Raw genomic sequence first — 8,850 nt, 5'->3', positions numbered from 1 at the left:
AGTCAGCCTGCCAGTATGAAATATTCATACATGTGGGCGTTTGGGTGCATCTTGCGTCACCGAGTTTTACACAAGAACGCCGCCCTCCAATTTGGCGAACAGGTGGTCATGCTGCAACCTTGAAAATAGAAGAAATTACACCCAGTCTCAATCAGTTTACTTAGTCGTTTGCAGTAATCCTAACTAATAGCGTGCAGTGAATGAATATTATGTGAAAGAGCGCAGACAAAAATAAATCTATAAAGAATAGATCTTGCATTGCAATCACAAGCACAACAAAATCTATTGAAGTACACAATCTCACCTTAAATGTTTATTAAATAGTCCATATTTGCAGTAACTACTTACGGTATGTACTTTAGCTAGAGGCTAGAATTGTTTTTCTCCAAACCTAACCTAACTTGTCCAACCTTTTTTCACTGAGGGGTGCGACCCTGAAAAAACAAAAGATCCGGGGGCCATTTGGACATATTTCATTATCAAAAGCATGCGCAGCTGGGATAGGCTCCAGCACCCCCGCGACCCTATAAGGGACAAGCGGTAGAAATGGATGGATGGAAAACAAAAGTGATATATACATTTAAAAAAAAGAAAACCCGCATGTTCGCAAAAAAAAGAAAAAGCTACATTGATGCGAGATTACTCGTAGGTGGGTTCTTACCCTGAGCTCAGTGTAAACCAGGGGTGTCAAACGTAGGGCCCGAGGGCCGGATCAGGCCCGCGAACAGGTTTTTTACGAAATTTTTGAATGAAAGAAACAGCTGTTATAAATATGTGTCTACTGGATGTCCATCCATCCATCCATTTTCTACAGCTTGTCCCTTTCGGGGTCGCGGGGGGTCGCTGGAGGCTATCTCAGCCGCATTCGAGCGGAAGGCAGCGTACACCATGGACAAGTCACCACCTCATCGCAGGGCCAACACAGATAGACAGACAGCATTCACAATCACATTCACACACTAAGGCCAATTTAGTGTTGCCAATCAACCTATCCCCAGGTGCATATCTTTGGAGGTGGGAGGAAGCCTGAGTACCCGGTGGGAACCCACGCAGTCACGGAGAGAACATGCAAACTCCACACAGAAAGATCCCGAGCCCGGGATTGAACTCAGAACCTTCGTATTGTGAGGCAGACACACTAACCCCTGTTTCACCGTGCTGCCATCCACTGTATGTCACAATAGCAATTCTCTATATGTACAAAATAAACCACATGATGTTAGTACATCAGTCGAGGAAAATGATCAAACTGTAATTTGATATCATTTTTTTTTTAATTTGATGTATTGAAAATTACCACCAATGAGTTGACTGATGAACATTATCACATAATTTATGTAGAAAATATAAATAACGACAAATAAAGTATGCATACTATTAACCGCAACAGGTAATTGTAAAAAAAAAACCCCAACAACATTATGATTTGTACAATTTCAGAATGTGCTTGTTCTATTTGTAAACAAAGAAAACAATCTGAAGTTGTCTTTATTTTTAAGTTATCATGCCGTGATTTTACCAGTCCGGCCCAGTTGGGAGTAGATTTTTCTCCATGTGGCCCCCATCTAAAATGAGTTTGACACCCCTGGTGAAACCACCATGGCGTCGATCTTTTGGGACTTCTTCACTGTTTCAAAAGAAGACATTTTACGTGCTATTTACATCGGCGAGAAGGAAAAAAGGACATTACACTTCAACACATCAAACCCCATTAGCCAACTGAACTGCCTGCATCGCTGTGATGGTGTTGTGATGCTTGCATAAGAAGCTGCCCCAAAGCCAGTTCCAAAGAAAAGTGTGAATTTGAACAATATTAGATATTATTAAGTTAATCGGAATCACTTTTAAGAAGCAGGAAGCTATCGGCATTTGCTTAAAAAAAACATCTTCCATTTCTAGTTTTTACTTTTAGTGTCAACGTTTCAACTTTTTCCTGTTAACACCTATTTAGTCAAAGTGGAACTTTGTGTTTTCTTTTTGCAAAAGTACTTTTAGAACGTGCAGCGGACCATTCTTTGGACACCCTTGTGCTAACATATCTAAACAAAACATCCTTATATTAGCTTTGTTTAATGGGTGGCACAGCGATTTATATCATATTATTCAAAATGTATTCAATTTTCAAAATAAAAAAACTAAAATAGCACGTGCACTTCTGGACACCCGTGACCTAAGACTTCGACCACTGTTTACTTCATACTTGCCAACCCTCCCGAATTTTCCGGGAGACTCCCGAAATTCAGCGCCTCTCCCGAAAACCTCCCGGGACAAATATTCTCCCGAAAATGTCCCGATTTTCAGCCGGAGCTGGAGGCCACGCCCCCTCCAGCTCCATGCGGACCTGAGTGAGGACAGCCTTTTTTCATGATGGGAGGACAACAGGGTGGCAAGAACTAAATCATCCAGACTAGAGATAAATTGTATTATTATGTTTATCTTACCTAAAAATGTATTAATTTAAAAAAAATAAAAAATACATTTTTACTATATTTTGCTAAAAACATCAAAATTAATTGTATTTTTATTTTTTCTGACTCCTTATTACATCCAGCCATAGAATTATACATTAAAATAAACATATTTGAAATAATTAATTTTAAATTATCATAATAATTCATTTAAAATGACCATATTTAATTATTAAAATAATTGCTTGTTTATCAACAACTTTAGCATTTTATTCATTACATTTTGAAGCTCTCAGAAGCCAAGTTATGTTATATTCCTTAATATTTATTTATGCAAGTTTGAAGTATCAATTATCCAAACACAGTTTTGTTTGCTTATTTTCAGGATGTATATATATATATATATATATATATATATATATATAAATATATATATATATTAGTGCCCGCAAACCGATGCGCGGTTTGCGGGCACAACCGCGGAGTCCGCGGATTATCCGCGGATCGGGCGGATGTAATTTAAAAAAATTAGATTTTATCCGCGGGTCGGGTCGGGTCGGGTCGGGTCGGGCGGTAGAAATAAAAAAAATTAGATTTTAAAAAGATTCAGGCGGGTGGCAGTTAAACCAATTCGGAAATATATATACATAGTTAAATGTTGTTACCCACATACGAAAAACGAGCAGGCACCTGCTGCATATGCCACAACAGAAGAAAAAAAAAAAAAGAGATGGACACTTTTACGGAGCGGAGAAGGCCCCCGACGCCTCGCCGGGGTCCGGGACCGAGGCCCCTTCCCCCGAGAGGGCCCCACCGGGAGCCGTAGCTGAGGCGATCCGCGAGAAGGGCCCGACGCACGTCCAGGGTCACCACCGCGCCCACCGCACCGACACCCCGCCTCGTCCGCCTTCGCCGCGGCCGGCGTCACGCGCAGCAGGTAAGCAGCTTACCTGCCCGCCACCCCCGTGGCCGGGGGCTCGTAACAGGGGTCACTCCGCGCGCTCCGCCCGCGCAGCTTACCTGCCCGCCACTCCTGTTGCCGGGGGCGCGTAACAGGGGTCACTCCGCGCGCAGTGCGCTCACGAAAGGGGTGGGGCTCACCCTGGTTGATATAGACAGCAGCTAGGACGGTGGCCATGGACGTCGGAACCCGCTAAGGAGTGTGTAACAACCCACCTGCCGAATCAACTAGCCCTGAAAATGGATGGCGCTGGAGCGTTGGGCCCATACCCGGCCGTCGCCGGCAGCGAGACGCGCTTGGAGGTGCGCTCAGCGCGGCTCCCATATGATTGCGCACTGGTGTGCGTCTGGGTCGTGACAGCGTGGCACGTGAATGTCTGTGCTGCATTGGATCAGTCTCCTTTCTTTAACAGGCAAAAGCTTTATAACCTCACTAATGCCTTGCATCGTCTATATTAGATATATAACAACGGGCGGGTGCGGGCGGATGGCGGGCGGATGCGGTTCTGATCAAATGTTAGATCGGGTGGATTGCGGATGGTTGACGACTTTCTGATGCGGTTGCGGATGAAATAATTGCCTATCCGCGCATCTCTAATATATATATATATATATATATATATATATATACTGTATATATATATGTATATGTATGAAATACTTGACTTGGTGAATTCTAGCTGTAAATATACTCCTCCCCTCTTAACCACGCCCCGCTCCACCCCCGACCACGCCCACCTCCCGAAATCGGAGGTCTCAAGGTTGGCAAGTATGGTTTACTTTGACATCATAGTATCATTTAACATAGGCTATATATTTTTTTTAGTTTTGACATGATATATTTTAAACCCTCAAATACAAAATGATTAATTTTCAATGTTATATTGCCAGAGAGGTGTATTTAAAAAAAAACACACACAGAGGAATACAACTGTAACCTATGAAAATTACATAATGGTATCTTCCTACCTGAGGTCACTTGCTCATTGGAGGTGGGGACTCCTAATCAAATTAGGCATTTGGGATCAAACTTTTAAGTTGGTGTACATCTTTCCCTGTCAGATAGGTAAATGTGTGTAAATGGACGTGTTTGTGGGAGTGAAGCGTCACTCGAAGTCGGGGGCACAAATGCCGGTTGTCAAATGAATCGACAGCTAGCTACTCGCTAATTGTTAGCAGGCTAGTCTGGCGCGAGCTAACGATCGCTAGTTGGCTAACAGCTAGTTAGCCCCTGGCTGTAGCTTCATTTGGATTGTTTTACTTTGACATTGCAACAAGCACAGCCACGGGGTAGAAACTCCGCGCTATCTGGGTCTACGGAATAAGAGTTCCATTTTGAATCCGCGATGAAGTACATGGCCATCAAGTTCCCGCTTGAACGTTCGATTACCTCCCTGGAACATGACGTCACAGGTATGCTATTTGCGTGTTACAGTGTTTACTAGTGCAGTGTTTTTCAACCACTGTGTCGTGAGATACAGTCTGGTGTGCCGTGGGAGATTGTCTAATATGTCACCTATTTGGGTTAAAAATATTTTTTGCAAACCAGTAATTATAGTCTGCAAATGATGTGTTGTTGTTGAGTGTCGGTGCTGTCGAGAGCTCGGCAGAGTAACCATGTAATACTCTTCCATATCAGTAGGTGGCAGCCGGTAGCCAATTGCTTTGTACATGTCGGAAACAGCGGGAGGCAGTTTTAAGGTAAAATTGTGTCTATTGCTTAAACCAAAAATAAACAAAAGGAGAGTGCCCCTAAGAAAAGACATTGAAGCTATGCAGAACTAAACTAAAACTGAACTGGCTACAAAGTAAACAAAAACAGAATGCTGGACGACAGCAAAGACTTACTGTGGAGCAAAGACGGCTCCACAATGTACAACCGAACATGACATGACGCTCAACAATGTCCCCACAAAGAAGGATAAAAACATCTGAAATATTCTTGACTGCTAAAACAAAGTAGATGCGGGAAATATCGCTCAAACGAAGACATGAAACTGCCAGAGGTGTGGACTCGAGTCACATGACTTGGACTCGAGTCAGACTCGAGTCATGAATTTGATGACTTTAGACTCGACTTGACAAAATGTAAAGAGACTTGCAACTCGACTTAGACTTTAACATCAATGACTTGTGACTTCACTTGGACTTGAGCCTTTTGACTTGACATGACTTGCCACTTTCCCCAAAATCCAAAGCTTAAAAAGTTATTTGGGAGCGCTCCGTATTTTTCATTTTCTTCGTCTGTCTATCAGCGTGTTATTCCTGTCAGCTGGTGTGCTGTCAGTACAACAGCCAATCAAATTAGAACTACGTTGTTTTCATCACACAGCATTCATCCAATCAAATTGCAGGACAACCAATGAACAAGAGTTGTCCAACAACGTGCCAGTGATAAACAATTATGTTAAAGTTGGTTTCGTTCGGGTATAAAAACTACGACTTGGTCAACAAAAAACGAATTGCCGTATGCAAATCACGCAGTTCGAATATTACAGACGAAGACGCAACAACTTCCAACTTCGTTCGACATTTGAAGTTGCACAAAGAAGGGTAAGTTTTGAATGTAAGATAACGTTTATTGGCTAAGTAACGTGACTTTTATTTGCTGTGTAGTTAAATCAGTGAGGCTGCAAACTCACTGCTAACGTTATAACCATAGACATCTTATAAGTAGACGCAGCATAGAGCGCTACTGCCTACTGGGGCAGACGAGGCGCGGGGCCGCCATCTTGGAGTGGTGATCCGCTCCACTCAGTGCAATTCATTTGGCAGGAGCAATGAACTGTCAGAGCATTTAATTCATTTTACCTCACTGAATACCACTGATTTTCACGCGCTTTTTTGGCATACGTGTGTAACAGACACATGTTTTGGCGTGTTTTATTATTCATAGTTTGCTTAACAGTAATATAATATTCTTATACGCTATAAGTGACCAGACATCCGAGATCAAAACTGGGAATATAATCCCAGAGAAGGGGAAAAAAAACGGTAAGCTTATTTTTAAGTTGAAGAAACAATATGATTAGGTTAGATATACATATGCGTGTATCCTACATAAACAATGTATGAATACATTAGATATCTATATATCTTAGGGACCTATAGACTGTATCTCTGTTGCTTCAGCAGCAGAGAGTTTATTCTGTCTTGACACTTTGTATTGATATTTTCTATTACATTCTTCCCTTAAATGATAATGTTTGCAGTGATTGTTTTATATGTATTATTTTATGTAAGTCGCTTTGGATAAAAGCGTCTGCCAAATACTTAAACATATATAAACACCTGAAAGTCTTCATATCAGCTAAAACCACCAATCTGTTTCACTGGATTCAGAATAAAACCAAATTCTGTTTAACCCAACAATGTTAGTATTTGAATATAGTTACTTGAAGACTGATTCCTGGTTACAATTATACTGTTAAGAAAGTATTGTCTTATACTTTGCCTAAAATGAGAATGCATCATAATCAGTAGTGGCTGGTGAATTTTGTTTTAGGTGGGGCTGAAAGTTTGTAAACCAAACCCCTGTAGGGGCGTCATCCTCCCCCAGAAGATTTCTTTGTGATTTTCACATACAAATATTGAAGATCTTTGATCCTTCTCAACTCTGTGGTAATATTATTTTCATAAAATACAACCAATAGTACGTTAATGTTAAATCTTACTTGTGAAAAGTAATCCCCCAATTCCTATTTTCAACAGTCCGCTCATTTGAGCAGGAAAACGCTGAACACCATCTTTGTTTTCTACCTTTCAACTGTTAGTTTAGGCTGCTCGCCGGCTCCTCATCAGCACTTCAAGATGGCGGGCAAATTGCTCACGTCACAGCAACCAATGCTGCGTCTACTTATAAGATGTCTATGGTTATAACGTCATTGCAAACACGGCAATCTGTTGCGTCCACTGCAGTTTGCTACCTTATTCATACTTTTTGTCAAGTGATTTTTTTTTAAGCAGGGTTTCATGAGGTACTTATACATAACGTTACGTTAGTCAATGTATCACATACAGTAACGTAACGTTAGTCAATGTATCACACACAGTAACATTACGTTAGTCAATGTATCACACACAGTAACATTACGTTTGTCAATGTATCACACACAGTAACGTAACGTTAGACGGCAGTCAGCAGCACCGCGTATTTTAGCCACCTACAAAAAGACAAACATAGTCAAATAAAGGTCAGTTAAAATGTATACTATATTAAGAATATGTGTACATATTGCATAGGGTCCTGACATCTAAAAAGTACAACTCTGTTCATTGTTATGTTCATATATTTGTTATGTTTTTCATGTGTACGCACACATAAACACACATACAGTATGAGATGAGATCAATGAGATAAGGTAAGAACAGGATAGAAACTGCTGTGGAACTAGTTACAATGCAATATGCCATGGAAATACAATGTTAACACTTTTGTGCAAATAAGTACAGTTGCACTTGTTTTTTTCAAATGTGTTTATTCTGTAAAGGAATGAGTTACATGTTTAAAATGACTGGTTAATAGTGCTATTTTGAAGTGCAATGTCAGCACTATCTTTTTCCCTGCAATTTCAAATGCACTTGTTTTAATAAATAAATACAGCGTTTTAAAAGCATACACAATCTGTGTAAATATATTAGTCTGTGGTTAAATGACTTGAAAGGACTCGAAACTCAAAATGCAGGACTTGGGACTTGACTTGAGACTTTCCAGTCTTGACTTTGGACTTGACTCGGACTTGCCCTGTCTTGACTCGGGACTTGACTCGAGACTTGAGGGTAAAGACTTGAGACTTACTTGTGACTTGCAAAGCAATGACTTGGTCCCACCTCTGGAAACTGCTACAGGAAAATACCATAAAAAGAGAAAAAAGCCACCAAAATAGGAGCGCAAGACGAGAACTAAAACACTACACACAGGAAAACAGCAAAAAACTCAAAATAAGTCACGGCGTGATGTGACAGGCCGTGACAGTACACCTACTTTAAGACAATAATTTAAATTGATACATAGTTGGTTATGGTTTAAAGTCATATCCAACAATTGCGACAACAACTTTTTACTGTCAACTGAGTTTCGTTTGTTAATGATTTCTGCTGGTGGTGTGCCTCCGGATTTTTTTTTTTTTGATTTTCAGAAAGAAAATCAGTGGTATCGCACATCACTAGTTACTAGTGATGTGCGATACCACTGATTTTATTTCTGATCCAATACCGGGTAAAATCCGTCTGGTATCGGCGATGCACTTTGCGCAAATACACCTGATATATATGGTAAAATTAAAACATTTGTGTAATTAGGATATAAAATCTCAGGGTGAAATAAATGATAGCGTTTTTATGTGCTGACTGTGTTATTTTATTTATATTTAACTCTGAATGTATGTATCTCCAAATAGCCAATAATAACATGCGCTTTTTGTTTTATAACACTAGGGGAGTGACTCATTTTAATTGCCGGTAATTTTCCTAAATAAACAAA

General features: G+C 40.5%; 1 long non-coding RNA gene across 1 annotated transcript in view; it reads left to right on the top strand.

The window, feature by feature from the left end:
- The first annotated feature begins 4,368 nt into the window (after positions 1–4,368).
- LOC140677634 (uncharacterized) overlaps positions 4,369–8,850 on the top strand; it is an 83,502-nt gene continuing 79,020 nt past the window's right edge. The window contains exon 1 of the long non-coding RNA XR_012049426.1: positions 4,369–4,781. This is a non-coding gene — a long non-coding RNA (uncharacterized lncRNA). The remainder of the gene's footprint in view (positions 4,782–8,850) is intronic.

Source organism: Nerophis lumbriciformis, linkage group LG39 (genome assembly GCF_033978685.3).
Source record: "Nerophis lumbriciformis linkage group LG39, RoL_Nlum_v2.1, whole genome shotgun sequence".
Lineage (NCBI taxonomy): Eukaryota > Metazoa > Chordata > Actinopteri > Syngnathiformes > Syngnathidae > Nerophis > Nerophis lumbriciformis.
The sequence above is the reverse complement of the archived record's forward strand: the minus strand, read 5'-3'. Positions and strand labels throughout refer to the sequence as shown.